This window comes from Orcinus orca, chromosome 17, assembly GCF_937001465.1.
Source record: "Orcinus orca chromosome 17, mOrcOrc1.1, whole genome shotgun sequence".
NCBI classification, from domain to species: domain Eukaryota; kingdom Metazoa; phylum Chordata; class Mammalia; order Artiodactyla; family Delphinidae; genus Orcinus; species Orcinus orca.
This window is the reverse complement of record NC_064575.1, coordinates 49,238,999-49,256,288: the sequence shown is the minus strand read 5'-3', so window position 1 is coordinate 49,256,288 and position 17,290 is coordinate 49,238,999. Positions and strand designations below refer to the sequence as shown.

General features: G+C 45.6%; 1 long non-coding RNA gene across 1 annotated transcript; it reads left to right on the top strand.

The window, feature by feature from the left end:
- The first annotated feature begins 9,588 nt into the window (after positions 1 to 9,588).
- LOC125961612 (uncharacterized) lies at positions 9,589 to 13,948 on the top strand. The gene is made up of 3 exons (XR_007472508.1): positions 9,589 to 9,896; positions 12,384 to 12,469; positions 13,334 to 13,948. It is a non-coding gene; the product is annotated as an uncharacterized LOC125961612 (long non-coding RNA).
- Positions 13,949 to 17,290: the final 3,342 nt, after the last annotated feature.

Genomic DNA, 17,290 nt, shown 5'->3' with positions numbered 1-17,290 from the left:
AACTTCTGAACCACTGAGGGTTTCATAAATATTAAACCCATATGACTTGAAAAATTGATGTCACGAGCTTAAGGTACATACAAATGAGATAGGCAGGACCCTCTACCTAACTTGTGGGTCCAGTGCAAACTGAAAATGTGGTGCCTATTGTTTAAAGAGTATTAAGAATCTCAAGATGGCAACAGTGGAACCTTAAACCAAGTGTGGGCCCTTTAAAGTGTGGGACCCTGTGCTACTGCCCGGGTCACACACCCATGAAGCTGGCCCTAGAGATAGGTCCCATATTTCTCTCAGAAATTAAAAACCAAACTAAACAACAGCAAAAAAAAAAACGGTGAGAGCTGTCTCTTGTTTCTGTCAAATGACAAAGAAGTGCTTCATGGAGGCTGTGATCGATGCCAGTTTTATAGGAGTGTATGGAAGCAGATGTGGATGCCAGACGATTCATTAAGGAATCTGGATCTTGTCCCAGTCAGGGGTCAGGACTGTGAAGGTCAGAATGTGAAGCTGGCTTCAGCCCTGAATTGTAGCCAAGGTGGAAGTCAAAAATCGTAATTGACGTGCTCTGAGATCCATGTAATGAATTATACACTTATTAAAGCACACATTTGGGGTTTGGTCAGCTTCTGGACTGGGGGTTGGGAGTAAGAGAGACGAAGACACAATCCTTGCCTCCAAGAAACTCATCAAGTAATGAAAGAGACAAGGTGGACAGAGGGCTACATTAGTGGTGGGTAGTACGGCTAACAACAGAGCACAGTATTCTGATCAATAGTGATATTAACATGGTATGTTATACAGTTTATCAATGTTTAAGGATTTGGAGTGCAATCGAATGCATCTGTACCCATCAGAGCTCAGTCAGGAAAACAGAAGCCATTCTAGACCCTTTACACAGAGGGAAAGTAGTCAGGGAATCGGTTGCCGTAATAATATATTTCACAAGGGCCATCTTGACTCAGTTTTGAAGACGTGGCTGAAAACTCTCAATTCATCTTCTCTCAATTGCTAAGCCCCCACCCAAACTACTTGCCTTATCAGGCTCTAACACGCATGTGTTACAATACACACTTACCCAAGGCCAGAGGCCCCAGATACCTAACACCCAGGGTGGTGCTTTCTTTCTTAGGTTCACAGAGTTATTCAAAATACCCAATCCCCAGGAAGCCCTCGAAACCTTGAACCCCACCCTGCCTGCCATACATAAGCCACCTCCTACAGTTCAGCTCGCTGTTACCCTGTCCCCAGGTGGTCCTGCCTGGATGTCTTCTCTCCTCTGGCGCTTTACGTAACAGAATTCTGCCTGTCATCTCTCTGAGTGTCATTGTGTTATGTCCCACCAGTGAAAGAAACCTCACATCTTATATCACAGTTGCACCCAGATGAGAAGGCAGACAAAAGACAGTGAGGCAGCACAGATATTGGCAAAAATAAGAAGGAAGCTGCCGTCACCTCTTGGCTAGAGCTGTGGCCATGGTGGGGGGGGGGTGGAGCGACACAGGTGGCACAGATGCCTTTAGCCAGGCTGCCGCTGGTGGAAATGCCTCCCAAAGCAGAGAGAGAAGGGGACTGCCTTGGCATCTCCCCTCCTGCCATCCTCCAGGCTTCTGCCAGAGCTTTCCACTGGCTGAACTCCCGGAAACCAGCTGACAAGGAGTCTGGGAGACATACTTTCCTGCTTATGAAAACAGCAGGGGGTACTCCATGTTCACAGCAGCAATATTCACAAAAGGAGGAAGCAACCCAAGTGGCGTCCACTGAGATGAATGGATAAACAGAATGGGAGATATATATATACACATGTATATGTATATTCCATTACATATGTATAATGGATATTATTCAGCCTTAAAAAGGAAGGAAGGGACTCCCCTGGTGGTCCAGTGGTAAAGAATCCACTTTACAATGCAGGGGGCCCGGGGTCCATCCCTGGTCAGGGAACTAGATCCCATATGCTGTGGGGCAGCTAAGCCCGCGCGCCACAACTACTGAGCTCGTGCACCTCAACTAGAGAGCCTGCCTGCCGCAAACTACAGAGCCCACGCGCCCTGGAGCTGGCGCGCCACAACTAGAGAGACGCCTGCGTGCCACAACGAAGAGACTGTGCTGCAACCAAGACCCGATGCAGCCAAAAATAAATAATAAATAAATCTTTAAAAAAAAAAAAAAGGAAGGGAATCATGTCATGTGCTACAACACGGGTGAAACTTGAAGACCTTATACTAAGCAAAATAGGCCAGTCACAGAAAAAGCAAACACGTGTCAAACTCATAGAAACAGACGTAGAATGGTGGCTGGGGGGAGAAGGAAATGGGGAGATGTTTTTCACGAGTAGAGAATTTCAGATTTGCAAGATGAAAAAGTTTGGGAGATCCGTTTCACAATAATGTGAATAGACCTAACACTGCTGTACTATACACTTAACCATGGTTAAGATAGTAGATTTTGTGTTATGTGTTTTTCCCCATAATAAAAACCATGTTTTCAAGGAATGAAGTTCTGATAGCTGCTACAGCATGGATGAACCTGGAAAATGTTAGGCTAAGTGAAATAAGCCTGTCTTAAAAGGACAAATATTGTATGATTCCACTTAAGTGAGGTATCAAGAGAAGGCAAATTCTTCGAGATGGAGAGTAGAATAGAGGTTACCAGAGGTTACAGGGAGATGGGCAGCTAGTGTTTAATGGGTACAGACTTTCTGTTTGGGATGATGAAAAAGTTCTGCAAACAGTCATAACAGTTACACAACACTGTGAATGTATTTAATCCCACTGAATTGTACACTAAAAAGGGTTAAAAGGCTAAATTTCATGTATACTTTACCACACCCGCAAAAGAGCAGGGAAGGGGAATGGAATGAATTGCGAGCAATGCGCCATCTAACCCTGGAATGTTTTCAAGTATAATTTCTCTTCTTTCACGATCTAGAAAGGCAGAATCTTGCGATGCCTTAGGTCTTGAAGTAGGAAGACCGGTTAATCTCCTCTTTTTTAGTTTGTAGAATTTTGTAATCAAAGGGCATGAGTTCAAGACATAATTTGCCAATGGCTGTGTCTTTGGGAGAGTCACTTAATCTCTCTGATTTTTACAAAATGTGAACGATAATCCTACTTTTAGGGTTGTAAGGAGGTTGTTACAGAATAAAGCATGTTACATGCCTGGCACACGGTAAGCGTAGCAAACGGTAGATTAAGCAAAATTTACATTATATAGCACCTGCTAGTGTTTCACATGTATTAGGTAAAGCTCACAACAAACCATGAGCTAAGTATTAAAATCCCCTTTTTTCAGATGAGAAAACTGAGGGCCCAAGGCTTTAAGTCACTTGCCCAGTGTCTTGCTGCCAGGCGGTGTCGGCACCAGGATTTGGATCCAGGATGGTCTCACTGCAGAACCTGAGTGCACTATGCTCTCCGTGGTGCCCCTTAGATACTATCCTCAGGGATTTACAATCTGAGGAAAAAGAGCACATGTGCAAAGCACTAAATAAAAACATCAGCCAACACAGGGAGCCCCTACATAAGACGTTCCTAAAAATATACACAGGAAACTACAATGTCCAAAAGTTGATGCAATAGTTTCTGTTCCCGGAGAGTTAAAAACCTTTTGAATCACAGCTTTTAAACACAAGTTTTGTTGATATTGCTCTAGCTCTTTACAAGTTTATTAATGTGTTTCCTTCACAGATGAGCAGAGTCAATTAGCTTAGATTGTCCGGTGAACCTCTGATTGAGACGTTCACAGCTCTGGCATACCTGAGGATCCTCTCCAGTGTTTTAAATTATGAGAACTGTGTTCCTTATGACTCATATCGACACTTTAATTTTCCATTTTCCGTCCATGGTTATAAATTAATAAGGGCTAAAATGCAATAAAATACTTAAATGCTTGTACCAAGGGTTCCTTAAGAGGGCAGCACTGCAGAAACTGGCCGCATCAGCAGGTGAGATCACAGAAAGCTTGTTTGTCAGCTGAGAGTTGAAAGTTCAAATTCAGCAGAAGAAATGTTTCCTAAGGGAATGGTAGATTGTGTTACTGTCCTGTTCACCCAACAGACTGGTTGCCTCTCTGTGGTGCCCCTCCCAACAGGAAGATTAGCCATCCTTGCCCTCTTGAACTCAGGAGTCCCCACGTGACTTGCTTTGGCCAATAAAATACAGTTAGAAGCCAGGTGGGTGGAAGTTTTCAGAGTTAGATGATGGTTACCAGGTTATTCCTCTTCTACCTGGAAACAGGCAATGTGACAGGTTAAGACTGCTGCATCAGCAGTCCCAGAGTGAAGATGACATGGATCAGACCCACAGTCAATCCACCGTGGACATGTTGTGTGGGCAAGAAATGACTTGTGGGGTTGTTAGCACAGTGACCTTGCCCATCCTGATAATACAGGGTATCAGTGTACCACAGATGAAAATGTGGGTTGTTGCACAAGCAGAGTATTAAAAAGTAGTGGATTAAGTGCCCAGAAGTGGCACCTTACAACAAAGGCACCAGGCAATGGGCTGAAAGTTTCCATAGGAGACTGAGGCAAACTGAAAGGCTTTGTAGAGGAAGTGGGACCTAATGTGAGCTGTAAAGGGAAAGGAGAACTTAGACAAGGGGGTGCTTCACCTCTTCTCTGTCCTATTTTAATTGACTAGCTATGCATTTTCAAATAGCAGATAATCAAAAGGCCAACAAAAGGAGAAAGAAGGATATGAGAAGTTTTTATTCTTAAGGACATGATTCGAGTGATTTGAGAAAAGTGAGAAATATTCACAATCATGTAACAATTTTTGTATCTGTCACTCAGATTTCATCACTTTCTAAGATGTTGCCATCTGTGCTTCTTGTTTTTTCTAAAGAAGTAAAATATTACAGCACAGAGGACTCTATTCAGTGCTCTGTAATGACCTATATGTCAATGGAGTCTAGAAGAGAGTGGATATATGTATATTTATGGCTGATTCACTTTGCTGTACAGCAGAAACTAACACAACATTGTAAATCAACTATACTCCAATAAAAAAAATTAATTAAAAAATTTTTTTAATAAAATAAAGTATTACAGACTCAAGCTTCCTGCATACACCTCCCTGGTCCTATTTTTCTCCTTTAAAAAGTCTACAACTTGGGACTTCCCTGGTGCTGCAGTGGTTAAGAATCCACCTGCCAATACAGGGGACATGGGTTCAAGCCCAGCAACGAAGAACCAAAACAGCCAAAAATAAATAAATTAAATAAATTAAAAAGTTCCTGTCTGAAAGAGTTTAAGGTAAAAGATTTCAATTGTGTGGACCACTTCTGTCTGAAACTAAGATGTCTCCTCCTAACAAGCTGAAAACAGTTTCAATAAAAAGCTTTAAAAAAAAAAAGCCTACAACTCGGTAAATTAGTCATCTTAAAAAGATAGAAACCATCAAAATAAAAATCCCACTTAGAAAAAAATACACTTAAAAATTTATTTATTTATTTTTGGTTGCGTTGGGTCTTTGTCGCTGTGCGCGGGCTTTCTCTAGTTGCAGCGAGCAGGGGTTACTCTTTGTTGCGGTGTGCAGGCTTCTCATTGCGGTAGCTTCTCTTGTTGCAGAGCACGGGCTCTAGGCACGCAGGCTTCAGTAGTTGTGGCACTTGGGCTCAGTAGTTGTGGCTCGCGGGCTCTAGAGTGCAGGCTCAGTAGTTGTGGCACACAGGCTTACTTGCTCTGCAGCATGTGGGATCTTCCAGGACCAGGGCTCAAACCCATGTCCCCTGTATTGGCAGGCGGATTCTTAACCACTGCGCCACAAGGGAAGTCCCAAATACACCTTTTTGATGGCAAAACTGAGAAGCATACATCTAAAAACAATGAAACACAATTTATTATATCTGGGTATAAATACCAGATAATCATTAAAAATGCCCCGGCCAGAAGAGGGAACTGAGGGAAAGATAAGACAATATTTAATGACTACATCGCTATTTATCTAGTTGTCCACACAACTGGGAAACAGTATTATCCTGGCCTTTAAGGATTTAACAGGATCATGACATTTCAGAGTGAAAGCGTTTGGAGCTGACTTGAAACCAGTGTCTTCATGTTACACTTGAGAAATTGGCCCAGAGAGGTGAAGCAACTTGCCCAGGGTCACACAGATAATCGTGTCAGAGCTAGAACTTTGTCTCTGCATAGCATTACCTTCCAAAACTGGTGAGGAAGGGAGACTGGGAGGGGAGGGCCAGCTCTCAGTCAGTGCAGGGTCCATGGGGGCTTTAGGAGGTGTGAGAAGAGCAATCCTGAGGTTCTGGAGGCAGCACAGTGAAAAGGGAGGGAGGAGCCACCATGTGGAAAGAGCCAGTCTTCCGGAGGCCCAGAGACCATTGGAAGTCAGGAGAGGCCCAGTGAGTGTGGCCCAGACCCATGGCCTGTGGTGGTTGTCTGAAGGCAGTGTTGCCTGCTGGCGTCACCCTGACAACCAGGAGCTTCACCGGAAGGCTGAGTGGTCTTAGGACTCGGAAAGACTTACAGTGAAAGTGAGTTCTTAGGGCCTCGGGATTCTGAGGGCCCCAGGAAAGCTGTGGGACAGGGAGGTCGCTGCTTCTGCTCCCTGACTCTCTGACCAAATCATCCCTGGGCATTGTTGGTGGTGGTATTTAATTTAATTTAATTAATTTATTTATTTAGGAATTTTAGTACACACTTTCATCTTCATAGGTGTATTTTAGTTTTGCTTTTATAGTCTGAGGGAGATTTTCTGTCTTTTTTTTTTTAACATTAATTTGTTTATATTTTGCTGTGATTTAAATAATACTTAGAAACAAAGAATGCATTTAAATTTCATTTCCTTGAAATGAGGGATTTAGATTAAGCAAATACTAGGGAAGTTTTCACAAGGGTGTTTTCATTTAGTGAGTCAACCATTTTGATCACATCAAGCAATCCCTCCTCATCTATGCCGAGTCCCTTGCTACCCAGAGGATTTAACACATTCCCGAGATGTGCTTGAGAAAAGGCTGAGGGCACTTTGTTTATGGAAATGTGTGGCAGCTTCTCCTGCTTTCCCCATGGGGAAAAAATCTGCACTTTAAAAAATGAACTGCGCTAATATCCATGAGTCCACACTGATGTAAATAAATGATTGAATAAATAAATAAATGAGGGAGAAAAGATAAATCCCCTGGTGCAGAAAATTCCAAATAATTGATGTGGATGTTTCGCCCACAGGGACGTGGAGCATAGCTCTCACTCCGTTAAGTGTGGGCTGTGCAGAGTGACAGCATAGAAAAGAGCGCAGCATAGAAAGTGGGGGAAGAGTGTGACCTGGAGAAACATGGCAAACACTACCCCAGCCAGGTGGTCAAGGGCAACATCAACAGTGATAAGTCTTATTGATGGCCTGTACCTACCCTTGAATGATGTAATGAGAAGGGCACTTTACCTCTGTGCTCGTCATCCCCCAAACCCCTGACCCCAGTCTCATTATGAGAAAAGCGTCAACAAATCCCAAATGAGATTCATTCTATGAAATATCTAACCAGTACTCCTCACAACTGTCAAAGTCATCAAAAACAAGGAAAATGAGAAACTGTCACAGCTAAGAGGAGCCTAAGGAGATTAAAGTAAATATAATGCGGTACCTGGATGGGATCTTGGAGCAGCAAAAGGACATTAGGGAAAAACCAAGAATATCTGAATAAAGTATGTACTTTAGTCAACGATAGTGTACCAGCATGGGCTCTCTAATTGTGACAAACGTACCAGACTACTGTAAGGTGTTACTGATAGGGGGCACTGAGTGTGGGGTATGTAGGAGCCCTCTGTATTATATTCATAATCCTTCTGTACATCTAAACTGTTCTAAAAAATAAAGTTCATTAAAAACAAAAATAAAAAAGTGAACTGTGCTGTAGTGAGAGAGGGAATTATTTTAAAACCATATCAGAGAAATTTCTTGAAATACTCAGGTAATCATTAAAACAAAACATTTGAAGAACTCAATTTACTTTAGCATCACCTATGCCAAGTAATTTAGCATCATCGTCTTTACAGAGAGAAAAGGATGTTTTGTGAGTGGATGAAAAGATGATAAATATACATTTTAATAAATTAAATGAATCCATGATACTCCTCAAAGTGTCTCTTGCTTATCGTGCTGCAAATGCTCCCTTTAAATCCCTGGTAAATTTATATAAATAGTTTTTTATTGGCTAAAGGACTTAAAGCAAAGAAATATGCCATTTTCAACTTCAAACATCTTTCTCATTTAACTCAGCTCTTTGCTGCCTTTTCATTAAGCCTTTATTATTCCAATGCAGACTTCCCTGGTGGCGCAGTGGTTAAGACTCTGAGCTCCCAATGCAGGGGGCCTGGATTCGATCCCTGCTCAGGGAACTAGATCCCACACGCATGCCACAACTAAGGAGCCGGCGAGCCACAACTAAGGAGCCCACCTGCCGCAACTTACACCTGGTGCAACCAAATAAATAAATATTTTTTTAAAAAACCTTTTATTATTCTAATAAAAATGCTCATTGTGTGACAGTTTTCATTTTACAGTTCACTTACCTTTACAGTTTTCTAGGAATTGTCTTTTGGTAACAGTTCCCTTGCCACACCCCTCTTTTTAAAAAAAAGTAACATCAATACATTCTTCATTGTGATCTCTCAAGATTTGACACTTCATGTGCAAGATTGGAGGTTATCATGAAATATTTCAGAAACTGAGAATTCAGTAAATATTTGTTTTGTAGTGTTTGAGAAGAAAAACACATCCACTTTTAAGCAGCCAGTGGCAGTCACATTGGTATTTGGATAAGCAGTTGAGACCATTCCTCGTTTCTTTCAGGTTTAGGGACAGTGGTGAGCAGACCAGGAGGAGAGCTCCCTAATACTCTGCAAGAGATCAGGAGATGGCCTCACTGAAACATGGGACAAAACCCTCAACTCTAACGTTAAAAACTCCAGTATGGTGCTCGGGTTGGGCTGAGATTGGGCCAGTAGGACTTCCTCGTGTGAATGGCGAGGGGGCCCTTTGGATCAGCCGGTGGAGGTCTTTCAGTCCATTTCCACAGCATTTATTGGTAACTACTTTGCACCACATCCCTGGGACCCAAGTTGATTAAGACACAGGTGGGGCTTCCCTGGTGGCGCAGTGGTTGAGAGTCCGCCGATGCAGGGGACACGGTTCGTGCCCCGGTCCGGGAAGATCCCACATGCCGCGGAGCGGCTGGGCCCGTGAGCCATGGCCGCTGAACCTGCGCATCCGGAGCCTGTGCTCCGCAACGGGAGAGGCCACAACAGTGAGAGGCCCGTGTACCGCAAAAAGAAAGAAAAAAAGAAAAGACACAGGTGCTCCCCCTTCCCTGAGTGTGGGAACCAGTCAGGGAAAGTCATATCCAAGGCTGCTCTCACTGTGAGACCCAAAGTCACCAGGCCCTGAGTCACATCGGTAGCCCTAGTCCGAAGCTTCTGCCCTTGCTTCTGTGGGGACCTCCTCCCTCTTTCAAGTCCCCACCCATCAACCTGAAGGAAAGAGGAGCCTCTCCTTGCTGAAAACCAGCCTGTCAGCTTCAGGCTTCTCACATCGCTCCCATCCCCACACCCTTCCTCTTGCTCCGATGATGCTCGCTGGTTACAAAGCAGCCCAGAGGAGCCTCACTTACATCTAGTCCCAGGGCGGTGCTGCCGTTGCTTCCAAACCCCATTTGTCTGGCGGGGACAGAGCAAGACTGGACTCTGCCCAGAGCTGGGGGGCTGTTCCCTCTTAACTGGGCTGCCCTGTGGTCTTGGGCCCCAGCAGGAGAGTTTCCTTGGCTAGTGGATCGCTAGTATCTCAGAAGAACAACTCCCTTATCCTCTAGAGACAACTGCTCCACGAAAAACCCAGAGATCTCCAGAAGCACAGGCATCGGTGTGTCAGTGTGGCGTCTTCTCTCAGGTGGGACTGAGGGGCCCCCCGCGATGGCCTGTCGGGTCTCTGTGGGTGGCCAGTCTGCTCAGTAGCCCACGTGGATGGTGGACTTGATCCATAGGGGGTGGCACTGGGCCAGAGAGGCTGTGGAAGAACAGAGGCTCAGTGGAGTGCTTCCGTCATCAGCCTGAAGGAAGAATCACCCAGGAGGATGACTGAGAGGCTGAAGGAAGATGGAAGGTCCGAGGGTCTGCGTGCGGGTGCAGGTGGGGAGACGGGTGAGAGATTGCTCGTGTAGAAGCAGCATTGAGCGCGGGCACAGAGGCATGGGGCGGAAGGTCCCAAAGGGAGCCAAGGGGCTGAGAGGCAGGGACTTGGATGGGTTGTCCACATGGATGGGTGGTCATCTACAATGACGGCAAACGGGCTAAAGGGGGAAACTGAGCCAGGGGCTGGAGCCTTCAATTCCATGTGGAGAGACACCTGGAACTTGGTAGATGCAGGATGCCCTGTACCTGGGTGGGTGTGCTCTGCCCACCTAGGCAACCTGGAGCTGAAACCCAGCCCACACTCCACTGGAAGGGCCAGGCGCCCTGGCATGGGGCTGTGTTTAGCCAGAGGGAAGGCTACCTAGTGCAGCCCTGGGTGGCTGACCACGATGAGGCAGGGTCAGAGGCATAGTGGGATGGCATGGACCTCAAAGAATGGGGGGCTTTTCATGAGAAGGCAGAGGAGAAATAGTGTGGAGTACCATAAAGAAGGGAGGAGAATGCCCCTGCCTCTGGCCCTGTGACAGTAGATTTTTCTGGTTAATAATAATAATAATAAAATAATAATAATAATAATGGCCAACATGTCCACAGCTTACTGTATTCCAGGCACTGTGCTAAACTACTTTATACAGAAGCTCAGTTCATCTTCACAACAACCTTCTGAAGTAGCTACAATTATTAGTTCAATTTCACATTGGGGAAACCAAGGCACAGAGATTGGGTTACTTGCTCCAGCTCAAGTAGGTAGGAATCAACCCTCAACTGTCTTGACTCCAGAGTTTGCCCCTCCTACCCATGATACTAACACATAAGGTCTGCTCACCTCCAGAAACAGCTCACAAAACTTGTTTTCTATCCTCCAGATTGACAAAGGTTGATCCCAGTTTAAATCAACTCTAGTTTAAAAATGCAAATGGGAATCCAAAACTAAACTTTATTTCTTTCAAGACAGAGAAGGCCTCAGTTGACTGTGTTTCTCTCATCCTCTAGCTTTGCTCACTCGGCCCTTTGCCTCCTTTCCCACCTTACGTTCCCCTCTCCTCCTTACGCAGCCTCTCTGCAGGGCTCAGGTTGCAGCCTGCTCTACCTTCTGCATCTTGCCTTCATTACAGGATTAGCACTAACTCTATAGCCTGTAGCGTCGTCTACTTGGTTTTGCTGATGTAAAAGTTTGCCATTGAGCTCCTTCCTCTAATTGTTTAAACACTTGGGCGGTATATGTGCAGGTTGATGGGGCAGCCGGCAGCATGGCCTGCGGGGAGGAAACGGAAATTCCAGCTGTAGCACTTGGCTCTGAAACCTCAGACCAAACACACATTCAACAGTTACTGAGTGTGTAGCACGTGCCAGGTGCTCTCCTGGATGTAGATGAATAGGAATTCACCAAACCCAGTCCTTCCCCTCTGCACACACGTGTAGACCATATTTACCAGGTTTCCTTGCTGTTGAGTGAGGCCTTATGCTTGAGTTTGGGCCATGAAATATGGGTGGAAGTGATGTATGCTTCTTTCAGGCCCCGTCCTTAAACAGCCCTCATATAAGCCTCCACTTTCTCTCTTCTCTGAACCACCACCCCGCCAAATTTTAAGTTAGAAATTCCTGCTAGTGGAGCATATTAGATTTTTTTTTAATTGGAGTAAAATTGCTTTACAATGTTGCGTTAGTTTCTGCTGTACAACAAGTGAATCAGCTCTATGTATAACTATATCCCCTCCCTCTTGGACCTCCCTCCCACACCCCCCCATCCCACCCATCTAGGTCATCACAGAGCACCCAGCTGAGCTCCTGTGCTACACAGCACGTTCCCACTAGCTATGTATTTTACACATAAATAGCAGATTTTAGACAGATGCTTGGTGGTTCAGGCACTTAACTCTGTGATTTCCAATGCTAGCCCTTGGAAGAGATCTGTTGGTTAGGTGTTGCTGAGACAATTAAACCTGAATTAGCACTTTTTATACTGAATTCCCTCCAAACACATTTTTAGAGTTTGTTTGGCTAACCGAATGATGATTGAAATAAAATACCGTTTTGCCGAAATCCTGCTTTAGCTTTTAAGGTGCGTTGGATTCTCTGGCAAAATAAGCACTTGTCTCACACGAAGAAACAGCCTTAATGAATTCTTTAATGAAAGGTGATTTTACTGAATTCTAATATATAATCATTAGAAGGAAAGGAATAAGATTATTAGGGAAACGTAACAGGGTATACATCACCGAATTGGGCCGACACTTACTTCCAGATCCAAGCGGCAGGTGGGAAGTCCCGAGGGACGGCAATCTGGAGCCGCAGTTGGGAAGGGTCCCGAGCAGTGCGTCCACCCCACGGGTAAGACTTCAGTTTACAGTTCTGGGGGCTTTCGCTTCAGGCCGCAAACTGATATCATCAGTTTGCGTGCAAAAATGCAGCTCTGGATTCACTTTAACAATGCTGTTGCTTTCACCATGTGAGTCACAAGATTTTCTAGACCGCGGGGGACTGGCCAGGTCCCCAGGGCTCAAGAAATTCCAAGACCCATTCCCCTTTTTACCGTAAGCGCCATTTGAGTGGCTGGCAGCAACTGTTAGGTGTGCAAGGAGGCGCGCAGTCCAGGCAGGGTCACAGGTCGGACAGAGGCCTGCTTCTGCCTCTGAAGCTTGAACAAGACTACTTTATTCATTTTCCCAACAAATACCTAAATATCATGTCTCCTATTAAGTCAACTACTCCTTCCATTATTTATTCCATTTTTATAAACACAATTCCAAAACAGTTTATACTGAAGTCTTAGTCCAATCTTATTTCAAACATTTCTTCCGTGTTATGAGTAGTATACTTGGTTACTGGACAGTAAAGCATTGTTATCCCCATAAAACTTTTTTTTTTTTTTTTTTTTTTTTTTGCGGTACGCGGGCCTCTCACTGTTGTGGCCTCTCCCGTTGCGGAGCACAGGCTCCGGACGCGCGGGCTCAGCGGCCATGGCTCACGGGCCCAGCCGCTCCGCGGCATGTGGGATCTTCCCGGACCGAGGCACGAACCCGCGTCCCCTGCATCGGGAGGCGGACTCTCAACCACTGCACCACCAGGGAAGCCCCCCATAAAACATTTTGCTACATAGGAAAACCTTCTAGATTCTGTGGCCTTATACCATTTTTTCCCTGATGCTGTAATTCTCAGATCACTTATTGCAGTTACTTTTCTTTTGGATTTCAGGGAATGTATAAAGCTTGTAATAAAAAGAATAAACACTGTTCATCTTGATACAGCTTTCTTCAAGAAGTCCGAACATTTCAAGGGAAGGGTTATAAAAGATGAGATGAGAGCTGGACAGACAGCAGCTGAAGTCAGACGGAACTCCTAAGTGTTTGGAAGCCTGTGTATCCACATCGATCTTACTTAAAAGATGGTCCATTATTGTGGCGTTAGGACAGAAGGTCAGAACTCCTCTGTGCTTCACTCAGCTCTCAGTGTCCTGGCCGTGAACAGGTCGAATGATGTCAACCATCAAATGAAGATAATTGTAACAAGAAGGCAAGATTAAGAGACGTGGAATAAGATTGTTTGCACCCAGAGCAAAATGTTATTTTTTGGTCTTTTTTGTCAATCAAAAGGAATTGCTTTAGGGCTTCCCTGGTGGCGTGGTGGTTGAGAGTCTGCCTGCCGATGCAGGGGACACGGGTTCGTGCCCCGGTCCGGGAAGATCCCACATGCCGCGGAGCGGCTGGGCCTGTGAGCCATGGCCGCTGAGCCTGCGCGTCTGGAGCCTGTGCTCCGCAACGGGAGAGGCCACAACAGTGAGAGGCCCGCGTACCGCAAGAAACAAAAACAAACAAATAAAAGGAATTACTTTAGACCTTGACCATCATGGTTTATCCTTCCCCTGGAGTTTGCTGGCCTTGCAGTTCTGGCCTACCCAGACTTCTGCTCACAAAGCGCTCCCTAGTGTGATTTCTTTCTTTCTTTCTTTCTTTTTTTAATTGAAGTATAGTGGGTTTACCATGTTGTATTAGTTTCAGGTACACAGCAAGGTGATTCATTTATACATATATCTATTCTTTTTCAGATTCTTTTCCATTATAGTTTATTACAAGATATTGACTATAGTTCCCTGGCTATACAGTAGGACCTTGTTGTTTATCCATTTTATATACACTTGTATGTATCTGTTAATCCTAAACTGATTTTTCTCCCCCCTTCCCCCTTAGTAACCATAGGTTTGTTTTCTATGTCTGTGAGTCTGTTTCTGTTTTGTAAATAAGTTCATTTGTATCATTTTTTAGATTCCACATATAAGTGATATCATACGGTATTTGTCTTTCTCTGTGCTACTTACTTCACTTAGTATAATCATCTCTAAATCCATCCAGGTTGCCGCAAATGGCATTATTTCGTGCTTTTTTATGTCTGAAATACGATGCGATTTTTGAGTGCGGGAGCTCTGTCTGAGCCAAGATCATTTAGGTGGCGTTCGTTTCACTGTGCGGTAACCTGGAACCTTCCCTGCATCCTCGTCCTTACAGCCATAGTTCTCACCTGGGGTCACGCAGCAGCCTTAGGGTGACCAGCTGTCCCTGTTGGCCCGGGATAGCGGGTGGAGAGAGAGGTTCCTGGAATGCAGAGCTCCCAATGCTAAAATTGGGAAAGTCCTTGGCAAACCAGGATGGGTGCCTTCCCCTGAGCAGCCTCCTACCTACCTCTCCTCGCATTCAGCTAGTTCCCCTCTCTGATCTGTTTTCCACATAACAGCCAGAAAGATCAGCAAATCTGGCCAGGTCACTCCCGTGCTGGAAAGCCTTTGAGTGGCCTCCTAGCATCATCAAAGCTAAGCCCTTTAACCCGGCATCCGAGGTCTTCTGTAGGATTCTGCCCTGCTGTCTCCCTGGCTGCCTCGCTCATCACTGCTAGCATCCCCGCCCTGCCCTCCGGGCTCCAGTGAGCTGCGCTGTCAGATCAGCCACACCCACTTCCATAGCCCCTGAGTTAGGTACACCTTTCCTCCCCGGACCTTCTTCACTCACGCTGGTCTCCCTAACCAACACTCTTCCCCACCTCTTTGATTTGTCTGCCAGCGTCTTGCCTTTGATGTTACCTCCTCAGGGAAGTCTTCTCTGATTTACCCGATTTGAGTTAGACGCCTTTATCCTTAGGATGATTTTTGGCTACTCATCACAGAGGCCTGACTACTGTGGCTTAACAGGGTAGAAGTTCGATTTCTCTCTCATGTGACATGAATGTGGAGATAGACGGTCCAGGGCGGTTTGGCGGCTTTGCAGTCACCGGGGACACAGGCTCCTTTCTGTTCCCCCTGTGCCAGCACAGAACACCTCATGGTCCGGGCTGACTGCTCCAGGCATCGTGTCCACATTGCAGGTGAAGCATTTTAGATTTTGTATTTGTCTAATTGACCTCCATTAATCATAAGACAAAACTAACGGCCGAGGTTGTTTGCATCTCCCCTGTGATCCACTCTGACCCATTTCCTTTATCTCACTCTCACACACCAAGCCAACATTTCCCCTGCCCTAATCAACCCGGGGCCAGGTGCCAGACAACTAAGGACAGCCCTTAAGCCCCAAAGCCCACTGGAATTATTCAAGGAGCCAACATTAAGCTTGCCTTTCCCTCGGAAAACACAATAAAGGCTGCGGCCTGTGCTTTCCCCTTGCTCCTGCTTCTGCGTCCTGACTGAACCTGCTACTTCTCCACATGGCCCTGGTGGCATGTTGTGCCCCCGCCTCGTGGGAGGTGTGAGTAGTAAGTTCTTCTTCCAACGGCATTAGCCTCTCCACGTCATCACTCAGTATCCTTTATAAACTAAGACCCAGACACAAATCACAAAGTAAGTCAGATCCCTTCAAGCAGCCTTCCCTGGCCTACATACCACTGCAGGGTACTAACTAGTCTGCTCCCCGCAACTAGCTCCAGAGGAGGCTGGGAGGGTGCAGTGCTGTCCCAAATACATCAGGCTCTGTCATGGGGACGTGTGCTCTCCTGGCCTGAGCGCACATTTATCTTCTTCTCCCACCATTACCTGCTTACTTCTGTGATGTCTCTTTAAGGGCAAGTTGGTAAGATGAGGGATTGATTTGTGATGGTACCTTGTTGACTGCTGTATCCCTGCACCTAACACAGTGCCTTGAACATTGGAGGTGCTCAGCACTGCAAAAGGAAAGTAGAGCTGTTGACTGTTAAGTTGGGAACAGAGGCGACACAGGTCTGCATCGTTAGCTTAAGCATACCTTCTTGATAACATGGGCAACACATGTGACGTGGATCCCTTTATATATGTAGTCACTGAAAAAAAAAATTTTGAGCACCTGAATCAGGCTGATTCCTAGTTCTAGGTGCCAGAGATATAGCACTGAGCTAAACGGACACGGCTGTCTATTCAGTACTATGTTTAGAATAAATTCCTGGCAGCAGATCTGAGCCTTGCTGGGCTCACCTTCCTCTTTCCTTCAGAGTTTAATGCTATGCCTTTTACAGTAAGTATTCAATAAATCTCAATCGAGCTGCTGGTTGAAACAAGAAGGATAAAGTGGGAGATTTTAAATGTCCTCAATCATCCCAATTTCCTCTTTAAAATGTTACTTGGGGCTTCCCTGGTGGCGCAGTGGTTAAGAATCCGCCTGCCAATGCAGGGGACACGGGTTCCAGCCCTGATCCGGGAAGATCCCACATGCCACGGAGCAACTAAGCCCGTGCGCCACAACTACTGAAGCCTGCACGCCTAGAGCCCGTGCTTGGCAGCAGGAGAAGCCACTGCGATGGGAAGCCCGCACAGCACAACCAAGAGTAGCCCCCGCTCGCCACAACTAGAGAAAACCTGTGCACAGCAACGAAGACCCAAGGCAGCCAAAAGTACAATAAATGTTTAAAAAAAAAAAAAAATGTTACTTGGTCATTCTTCCCTTTGAAGTTCTACAGCCCTAAAGAAATGAACAATTGGATAATAAGGGCTGGATATAAATTCTTTTTTTTTTTTAAATTAATTTATTTTGGGCTACATTAGGTCTTCATTGCTGCACGCAGGCTTTCTCTAGTTGCGGCGAGCGGGGGCTACTCTTCGTTGAAGTGTGTGGATGTCTCATTGCGGTGGCTTCTCTTTGTTGCGGAGCACGGGCTTCAGTAGTTGTGGCTCTTGCGCTCTAGAGCGCAGGCTCAGTAGTT